Source organism: Gossypium hirsutum, chromosome D03 (genome assembly GCF_007990345.1).
Source record: "Gossypium hirsutum isolate 1008001.06 chromosome D03, Gossypium_hirsutum_v2.1, whole genome shotgun sequence".
In the NCBI taxonomy this organism is placed as follows: Eukaryota; Viridiplantae; Streptophyta; class Magnoliopsida; order Malvales; family Malvaceae; genus Gossypium; species Gossypium hirsutum.
In genome coordinates, this window is record NC_053439.1 from 38,733,977 (window position 1) to 38,745,545 (window position 11,569).

General features: G+C 31.3%; 1 pseudogene; it reads right to left on the reverse strand.

The window, feature by feature from the left end:
- Positions 1–9,212: 9,212 nt before the first annotated feature.
- Positions 9,213–11,010, reverse strand: LOC107950840 (uncharacterized; annotated as a pseudogene).
- Between the last annotated feature and the right edge of the window lie 559 nt (positions 11,011–11,569).

The window sequence follows — 11,569 nt, forward strand, 5'->3', positions numbered from 1 at the left end:
ATTGGCTTGGTACAAATAACTCACTAGCTATCTATAGTCATTTAGTTTTATGAAATTAGGATATGACCAATCTCTACTAAAAATTCATTTGTCCTCAAGCAATGGTCTACCTACTTGTTCATCATTACAAATAATAAGTCAATTCTTGTAAACATTGTTATGTCTTCACTTGCTACATGATTTTCGATTAAAGATATTAGTTAATTGACCTTCTTTCTTATGTTGAGGTTTTATGATAGCCTAATAAACTCTATATATGTTATGTTCGAAAATACCAAGGGGTGAAATAGTATTTTAAAATCTCTACAAATTTTTCTAAATGATAAGAAAATGAAAAAAAAAACTTAGACACTTCAATTTATAGTGGTTTGGATCCAATTGTCTACCTCCACTATCTTAGCTTTCCACCATTAAGGGTTCCCAATTCACGATTAGAATTAATACATTTCAAAGAGAATGTTACAACACTATCTTTTTCTTAGGTCTTAAATAGAACATTTTCTCCTATCTTTTATAGTTGAACTAGAACCCTTCTTGGTTTTTATTGCTCAAATAAAACCCTCTCAATTTACAATTGTGATATGAAAGAGAGTAAACAAAGAGACTTCTAAAAGTTATGTGTTTACAAAAGTTAAGCTCTCAAAGAAATGAAATGAGAGTTATAAAAGATCTAGCAATAAGCTCCTAGAGAATATTTACAAGAAAAATGAAAGGATAAAGATTTGAATACTTTTTTATTTATTTTGATGCTTAGATATCTCTCTCTTTAGTCTTGAGGTGTTCTTGAAGTGTATTTATATCAAGGAACAAGTTTGTGGACGTTTATGGCTGTTAAAAGAATTAATTTTGGGGCTTAAAAAATGTCCCTACAACGTATATCCTGAGACCTAGTTAAGATGTCTCGAGACATGGTTGAAAAATAGCTATTGGCAGGCTATGCCTCGAGACAAACTGGCTTATTTCTCGAGACATAATAGCTAATGTCTCTAGACATGTAGCTCTTGAAGCGGAATTTTGCTTCGAAGTTTTCAGATCTCAAGACATAGTCGTATGTCTCGAGACATACATGCCAAAGCCCCTTAAAAATATTTTAAAACACCTTAGAAAACTTTGGTATTATCCCAAAAACATTTAGATAAATTAAAACACATTTAAAACATGTTTTTAAGTATTATTGTAAATATTTGAAAATACTTTGAAAATGTTTGATAAAATTTTCATATCACCAAATGACTTAGGAAATATAATATATATAATTTATCTTAAATGTTGTTATATCAAAAGTCTGGAATATCAAAACTAACCATATCAATTATCTGCTAGCTGAAGAAAACATGAAAAATTGCAATTTGGCCAAGAATACCATGAGCAACACCTAGAGTTTTTGCATTACTGATGGTGCAACACCAACCAATGCAACCTGTATTCATCATGTAATTCATCTGTCAACAAGCTTTCAAAGTACATGCATGCACCCTTTGAGTTACATTGGAAGGCAGCTAAAAGGGCACGCAAATACCTTCATGATACCTCTCATTAAGCCATTCGTATCATCCGTAGCAATGACTTCAGTCTGTATAAGATATTGACGACCATAGTTCAACTTTCGACTACATTATATTCTTTGGCCTTAACCCAATTGCTTGATCAACTAAAAAGCAACATATTGTTGCTCACTCTTCAACCGAAGAAAAGTATTGTTCGGTTGCAAATGTTGTGACAGAAACCACTTGGGTTATAAACTTGTTGCTAGAACTTCACATTCGTTAAAGAAATCTCCAACAATCTATTGTGATAATGTTGGAGTTACTTATGTGAAAATCATTCACAGTCGCATGAAACATATTGCTGTGGACTTTCCCTTTGTTCGCAATTAACGATATATATGTTCTTGTTGCGGATCAATTGGCAAATGCGTTCACCAAGCCCCTGGAGAAAACAACATTTGATCGCCATTTGTTCTAGCTAGACGTTGTTGCACATTGCTTACCTTGAGGGGAGCGTTGAACAAGTTTTTGGGTGTTGACTTTCCTTGACCAATCGAAATCCTTCATTTTTTTTTAAGAATTGATAGATAAATGAATTGAGTGATTACCTGTTCATAAATTTACACCTATGACAAAGTGAAATTAATTTAAATTCCAACATATTAACACATGTTAATCTCATCAGCCTCAACTTCTCTTTCCTAAATTCATTTTTGTTTGGTAGTAGAAAAATCTTATATTAATTATTAACATAAAAAAATAAGTACAATAATATTTCTTCCACAGTATCGGTATCACCGTCAAGGATCAATAATGCAATCGAAAATCTAACAACCTGTCGTTTTCACATTTACAATGATTTGAACCTTATAACAGCCAAAGGCATTTAAGAGAGCAGCAAATGTGAGGCTAATGTCTTTTCGTTGGGTCAATTCATCAATCATTTGGTGCACTTATCAATCATGATACTTAATGTCATTATTTCCCATCTGCACATATTAGAAACTAAGCAATAAAATGCATGGCTTTCAGTAACAAGATAAAACCAAACATTAACAGCACGTTTGGTTCGCTGTAATAGAATAGAGGCGTAATAGGTAATTATTTTATTTGGTTGAATGCAATGGAATAGAGGCGTAATGGTATTCTTGTGTTTGGTTGAATGGAATAGAGGTGTAATAGCATAAGGAAAAAAGTTAAAATGACTAGAATACCATTAGCAGAATTTTTTTAAGGTAGATGATTATTGTTATTGTTATTAAATTTTAATAAGATTATTAATATAAATAATAAATAGTTTAATCATATTTTAACATAATTGTTATAAAATATAATTTAATAAAATATATAATTTAATAAAATTGTTAATAAATATTCTTATATGAATTTACTAATAAAATCATAATATATAATACTACAATATAATTTAAAATAATTATTATTAAATATAATTTAATAATAATATATAATTTAATAAAATTCTTATTCTTATATGAATTTACTAAAATCATAATATATAATACTATAAAATATAATTTAAATAATTATTATTAAATATAATTTATAATCTACTTTATTATTATTAAACTGCAATACATATTTAATGTGCTAAAATATCATTTGTGGAACAAATAATTTAATTATTCTACAATAAAAAATATTAGCAGTAATAAATAACTTTAGAATTGTATTTTGCGTAAACATAATAACAATGAATATTAACAAAAGGTTAAATGAGATTCATAAAATTCTATGTCACAATCCATATGTTATACAGTTTTGCCACATCAAAAAGTTAGAACATTGTATATGACATACCATCCCAAATATTACAAACAGAAAAAATTACGAAAATGTCATCAACAAAACCATAAATTTTAATGGTCAGCAAGAAATCTTCTGACCCATTCCAACCGTACATCAGAAGGTAAACTAAAGAAAACTACCATTTGAGTTGGATGATCTGGAATTTTACTCAATGCTTGAAACCGTTCATCCATAGTTAAACCTTCTATTTCACATAAGGTTGGATATAAATTTGCCGCTTTTTCTTGGATGCCCTGGTGAACTACCACATCGGAGGCAATACTCCTACTGATTTGTTCGCCAATTGCCCGCATGTTTTCAACCAATAAAGTGGTTGCATCATTAACTGAAGAAGAAAAATGACCACTTGCATCAGAATTCTTTTTTTTCCTCTTTGAAGATGATGAACCCCCTTGGTTTCTGTCTGGTTGCGGCTCCGTAGCAGAAACATCCATGTCATCCAAAGAGACATTAGCATCACAGTCATAGTATTCGTTTCTTTCTTCATTAATATCTGCAGCAGGTACATCCTCAGCATTTATTTCTTCAAGAACGTCTGCGCTGTTTGAGCGTCTTTCCCAGTCGCTCGATCTTTTGCGTATATGGCAGTAAGTTGGTTGTAGTAAGGGAAACTACGATGTCTGAACTAACCGGCTTCTCTATGACTCTACAAAAATGAGGAAATCATATTAGTTATAAGTTTGGTAAAAATAAGATAATCAAGACTTGAACTCATTCTTACCTTTAAATAAGAGTCCCAAACCGCATCTTCAGCAACAACGATCTGCCTATGGTCGTCCCAACCAAAACCGCTGTTGTTTTGGCCATTAAGCATGTCATACACGATTGACCAATCCCTTTTTAGTAACCTAATCCTTGACTCGATATTAGGTCTAGCCTTCAACATTGCATTAGGTAAAACATTTTCTAACATTTTTTCCAACTCGTTTAAGTAACCGGCTTTGAACCCCGTATCAGCGTTAAATGTTCCAATATTGTGCAAGTCCACCATGCAGGAAACCAATGCTGCATCTTCTTCTGGAACCCATTTTCTTTTGGTTCCTCGAGAAAATTGGGAAGGAACATTTGATTCCGAAACACCTGACATAATTATCTTAAGAAAAAAAACAAATTAAAATTAAGTTTAATATCATGAATCAAAAGGTAAACACTTTATAAAATTAAAATTGAGTTCAATATCATGAATAAAAAAAACTCATAAAGAATAAAATTATAACACATGAAGAATGAAAAGAAATCAAATTATAATTCAACAAGTTTAGTACAATACAAAAAACAAAAAAACACTAACCGTAGTTTAGAATGAACAATACTAGTTTAGAATCTTAACTAAATTATGTACAACAATGTTACAAATTTAACATTAATCGTAGTTTAGAATCAAGTTGATTATATCTAATGATCCAATTAATATATTATCCATATGTTTTTTAATCAAGTTGTTTACTTGATTATATCTAATGATCCAATTAATATATTATCCATATGTTTTTTAATCAAGTTGTTTACTTGATTATATCTAATGATCCAATTAATATATTATCCATATGTTTTTTAATCAAGTTGTTTACTTGATTATATCTAATGATTCAATTTTAATATATTATCCATATGTTTTTTAATCAATTTGTTTACTTGATTATATGTAATGATCCAATTTTAATATATTATCCATATGTTTTTTAATCAATTTGTTTACTTGATTATATGTAATGATTCAATTTTTATTTTATTTTATTTACTCATGATTGGATTAGGTTTAATTTATAATGGTTCAAAAGTCAATATATATGTAATATTATTAAAACAATATTTTTAATTTTAATTATTTAGAAATATTTTTAATTAATGAGTAGTATATGAATATACACATTTAATTAATGAGTTGTATATGAATATACACATTTAATTAATGCGTTGTACACGTCTCGTAATTGCTCGGTTAAAATTTACAAAATACCTCAACTTAAGAAATTCGATCCCAAATTCAAATAATTCAATACCAATAAAAATCGACTTATTACATCAACACTTGCAAAATATAACTATAAAAATATTACTATGGAGTAAACCATAAAAAACAGTCCAATTTACTGTTATTGCAACTATAAAATACCTCTTGAAATGCAACTACAGCTTCAGCTTGCCAACGATTTATGTCTGGAGCAATTCGGTAGCTAACAGTCCAATACCTACAGAAGTTCACATAGAACATCAATTTACTGGAACCTCACTTGTAAGAAATTTAACAAGGGTGCTAATATACAAAAGAATTTACACTTCTAAGCATTTTAAGTAAAGTTACAGCAAAGGAATCACAGTCAATCAAACAGTTAATCAACCAATCAACCTAGTGACAGACAGCCGCATTTTAAGCAAAAGAACAAGCAAAAGAACGAGCAAAAGAAAAGAAAGAACAAATAACAAGGGCAGAAGCATGCAATTCATTCAACAATATGAGGTCTATATATATAGGTTCCGTAAAATACAAACAACAGGTTGCCATTCAAATGCCACAAGGATTTGGTTAAAAAAACTAAACCTGAATCGTAGACGCAGTAAGCATATTGTGAACCTTGAAAATATTGTGAACCTCCACAAGGAGGTGGGTGCAAAAGGCTGAGAAGAATAGAAAACCAGAACCATTCAATCAAAAAGGAGTTTTCCATCATGGGGCAAAAGCAGCAATAAGTCTTAATGAAACCCAAGGCACAGGTTTCTAAAACCCTACATAACATCATTGAAAGAAAAAAACTATGATTTACTAAAAGAGTATATACTGAGAAAGCAAAAGGTACAATGGTCACCAAGGCTCTAATCAAGCTTTAGATACCCTAAAAGTCCTATAACAACAATAAAGGAAGATATATTTCAAAGAAAGAAATATAACTTTAGTAACATAATTCAACAATAGTGATGCTCATGACTTTCATTCCAATCAATAATTTTAGAGCTCGGTGAAAAAGGTAAACAACAACAAGACTAAGTAGCAAAAGAACTATCCAATGTATCAGCTTCTTCTCGCCATTGGGCACATGCCAAAACCTTTGAAATTCATTAAGCATATGTCACACAGATGGTATCAAAAGCAGTGAAATATTGACTAGAACCATAGTGAATCACTAGGAAGGTAACATACTTACAAATACCAGTTGGGATTAAACCAGAAAAAGGGTTCACAATATTTTTTCAGACAATTAAAATGTTTAATGGTTTCAAATTAGCAACTAAAGAAGAAACGGATACAATAATTGATGAAATAGACGCAATAAAAGCATCAAGAAGGAAATGAAGCTTCATCTAGCAACGAAATACTAATTTCAAGTATGACATTGCCAGTGAGATTGACATAGTTCATAAGATAAATGAAACTAAAGACCCATACAACATATCCAATGAGATCATACAACTATTCGATAGCATTACAATTCCATACTATACTAGAGTTACTAAGGGCCAATTAACAGCCAAAAATACAATCCCATTGCAGAAAACCGCTAATAACAATGCATTCAGCTAAGGGTACGCATGAGTATAATCAAGATGCAAATCACATGAGAGAAAAAAAACAGAATGATAATCCTACAATCAAAATGTTCAACAAAGCCCTCAGATCTCATAGCTATATCTGGTCATTCACAGTTTCAACCATCATCTGTGTCAATAAGAAGATAAATAGAATTATAGATAGAAAGAATAGAGAAAGAGAACAGGGAAAGAGGAGAGAGTTATCGACAGGAACCAGAAAGGATAGAGAAGCAGAAGGGGAGGAAGAGGAAGAGGAAAAGGAATTGAACAACAGATGATGATAGTAAATGCTCTAAAGCGAAAATCAGTCGAACTGCTCCATTCAATGAGTTTTCCATCATTGGGCAAAATCTACTAAACCAAATCAGTTCTAAAAATAAAAAACATTCGGCTGGTGGGAATAATCGGTGGGAATAAATAAATAAAATGATAAAAAAAATCATGAGGAAGAAAATAAAAATCCGAGATGAAAAAAAGAGAAGAACCACTTACCAAAACAGTTGGGCCGGAGATCTGAGACGATGGAGTGAAACGGGAGAGGCGATTCGGGAGGGACGGAGAGGGAGAGGGTAGAGGGTAGAGGTAATTTTGCAGAAACAGCTTCTGTTGGGAGGTCAATTTCGGCGATTTCGAAAGGGAGGGAGAGGGAGAGGCTGCAGGTCAATTTTGGCGAGGGTAAAACAGAGAAGGTTTTCGGGAATGCGTCCGTAATAGGGTAATCGTGGTTTTTAGAAGGGAATGCAAATCAGCCAGGAAGCAGGGAATATCGCGTTTACGTCTATAACCGCATAAGCCCGTAATAGGGCATTACAGCGAACCAAACGCATGAATTGGTGGGGCGCGCGTAATAGAGGCGTAATCGCATACCCAACACGGTGAACCAAACAAGCTGTAAGAGCACGTTTGGTTCGCTGTATTGGAATAGAGGCATAATGGAATAGAGGAGTAATGGAATAGAGGCGTAATAGCAAATCAATTGTTTGGTTGAATGTAATGGAATAAAGGCGTAATAGTATTCTTGTGTTTGGTTGAATGGAATAGAGGTGTAATAGCATAATGGAAAAAACTAAAATGACTAGAATACCCTTAGCATAAATTTGTTTAGGTAAATGATTATTGTTATTGTTATTAAATTTTAATAAGATTATTAATATAAATAATAAATAATTTAATCATATTTTAACATAATTATTATTAAATATAATTTAATAAAAATATATAATTTAATACAATTCTTAATATTAAATATTCTTATATGAATTTTCTAAAATCATAGTATATAATACTATAAAATATAATTTAACATAATTATTATTAAATATAATTTAATAATAATATATAATTTAATAAAATTCTTAATATTAAATATTCTTATATGAATTTTCTAAAATCATAATATATAATACTATAAAATATAATTTAACATAATTATTATTAATTATAATTTAATAAAAATATATAATTTAATACAATTCTTAATATTAAATATTCTTATATGAATTTAATAAAATCATGTAAAAAGAATGTGAAATTGGTATGTTCCATTTTTCCTTTATTTAAATGTGAAATGAATGAGTAAAATATCTTAGGAATTACCATGTAAAAAGAGTGGTGTTTTGCCCTCAAATCTGCAAGTAGGATACTGGGTATATTATGGTGTTAAATATATTTGCAAAAAAAAACTAACCCTTCAAAACTCATATTTGCAACCTTAGCATTCAGAATGATGGGCTGAAAATGAATTAAAACTGGAAATAATATTACTTTACAATCTGGTTTAGTCTAGTGCAGTCTGAAAAAAAAAAGGAATCTGAGCCCAAATGAGAAAGGGTTACAAAGAATGAAGCCAAGTTGTTACTATCTAATACCAAAAACAGAATTGCATTACAATACATTGCTGGATGAATGATGAATCAAATTACAAACAAATAAACTATGTTCTGAATAAAGAAAAATGGCATCCTCCATTTTAACACAGTGTTGAATGATGTACAATAATAACTTGCCAGTACCAAGATGACTTTCAACCAATCCCAAAACCTAAAATTGAAACTAAAATGGCAAATTCAAGACATGACAATAGAAGAAAAAGAAATAGCTTGAGATTTTTAAAACCATGATTTATAGCCTTTTCTTTCAAATCAATGTAATAAATACCAAACAGATAGATTCATGTTTATACTAGATTACAACAAACTACCACTTTTTAAGAAGCAATGTTGAATAAAGCACGGATTTCAACTTAAAAAACAAAGATATCATCAATCACGTTGCAGCTAGATAGCCTATAGTTGTATTATAGAGCAAAGCTAGGTTCCTTAAATGTCAAAGCAGCTTAATGGAACAATAACAATATCATGCATATTTCACTTCCACTCAACTATAGCAATGTTCACAGCTGCTCCAATATAACATTGCCTCATGCTATTGCTTTAAATTTCAATCTAAATCACTTGTTCTAGCAAATAAAGGAAAAAATATCCTTTCAGAAGGAGGCTGTACCTTAGGTCAAGCTAAGATGAGAAGTCCTAGATACACTGATGCACCAAGAAATATGAATGATATCATTCCCCTGCAAATAGTGTACAAAAAGAATTTGAGCAGCAAGACAGAAATAATCATTGAAAACAGGAAAGCTAATACTTCAAGTGTCAGTTTCTCACCATATAAACCCCCATCCAACTCCATTGCAGGGGCAAGGACAAATTTCTGCAAACATCTCGGCATCACTGGAGTTGACTCCTCGAGATATTAGATCATCATAAAAAGAGCACGACAAAGAGAGCAAGAAGAAAAAAACCAACAGCTATTCTTGCAGTGAGGAGATTTGTGGATGCAAGAATCAAAGCCATCCCCCAAAATGATGAGCCAAGATTTGAATGTAAAAGCAATTGTAGTAGCATAAGTATACAGATTACATACAAACTTGCACTCAAATTAGACATGTCTTGATCATGCACTCATATACAGATTACATACAATAATAAATGCAGGAGAGCTGTATCTTGTCCGAATAAGAGTAAATGGATCTTTCCATAAATTTCATAAAATAAAAATATGTTTCTTACATAGTTCTAGCATTTATGTCACATACCATGAAAAAAAAAGAATGAGTTTAGAGATGAAAAAACTTACATCCAGCAGGTAAGATCACCAAATATATACCGCCTCTTGTCTGTGTCACTCCACCTTCATCTGTATGAACCTTGATCCCTTCTACTTACATCATTAAGTAAAAGGAACATTGATAATTGAGCAGACCATAATCCAAAGACTAAAACCAGCAAGATGGGTTAGTAGAAAATTTATGCAACCAAAATCTAATGGTCACATTAAAGACATGTTTAAACCCTTCATATGACATGTGATAAAGGAAAGGGCTTTCTTACATGACCACAGGTAAGTTCGCAGGCAATTGCATGACTTGCTTCATGCAAGAATACTGTAATGAGCTTAAAAGGCAGCAACAGCACTGTTCTCCATAGCTACAACAATCAGGGGGAAACATTAGGTCAATCCATTTAAGCAAACAAAGGCAACCAGTTCAAATTCCAAAGAATGTTGTATCTTTTAACAGAAAGTCAACTGCAGTGAAGCCTTCTAGAAAACTCCTAAAACCTTGGCATCCTCATCCTTATGAACAACTTATGAAAATTGTTATAAATGCCATAGCATTTATGAGTTCCTTATGAACAGATTTACAACAATTATTACAAAAGTAAATCATAAATGCTCCCAGAAAAGAACCCAATTTCCTTCAACGTGCAAACCAAGAAACTATTTAAACTGTTAATCTATTTCATAATTCAAATTACCATCAATTCGATAGTTTCTCCAAAACAAGAAACTTATTAAATTTTAAACTAAATGTAACAATCATGGCTTAGTCAACTAAACCGTAGATATATCATCCTTCAAACAAACATAACCAGGGAGCTCTTACCAAAATTACCCTATTGTTTTTACGTGTTTATATTGTTTTCTTACAACAACCAAAAGCGTAGCAGAGAAAAAGATGATCTTCGTTATAAACAAGAGAAAAAAAATTCAAGAAAGAAGCTTACAACAAGAATGGCAACAGTGAAGAACCAATTGTAACCAAAAAGGTAACTTGGCCATTATTGCAGCAACTGTTTAGCTCCCAGTTCACCATTTTTCTGCCTTTATTTCAAAATCTAAAAAGAACCCTTTTTTCTTTCCAGGGGTCTTTTGTTTGGGATTTGAGAAAGTTAGATGAAAAAACAATATATATTCCAATATCCAAATCATTTAACTTCAAATAAATAGAAAAAAATATCTCAAAAAGTTTATAATAAAGGCTTCCTAAATTACCAAGCATCAAAAACCCAGAAATTTTCATCCTTTTCATTCACAGACCAAATAAAGAATTATGAAAACACACTAAAAGGGAAAAAAAATCTTGAAAAGAAGAACACACCCACGAATGGTATGCCAGAGGATGTTAGAGGAGCAGAACACACTGGATGTTAGAGGAGAAGACAGCAAGGAGAGTGGAGAAGAAAGGTAGAAGGAAGAAACAGAAGACGTGGATTTTGGGTAAAACAGAAGCGTGAATCGGGAGGGTAAAACAGGGACCAAAACTGAAGCAACACCTAAATTGAGCTCAAGGAAGGGATTAGAAATAGGTGGATTTTGGGGATTAGATCAGCAATGTATTAGACCCGTAATAGCAATACATTGAACCAAACAAAGTATTAGAGGGGATT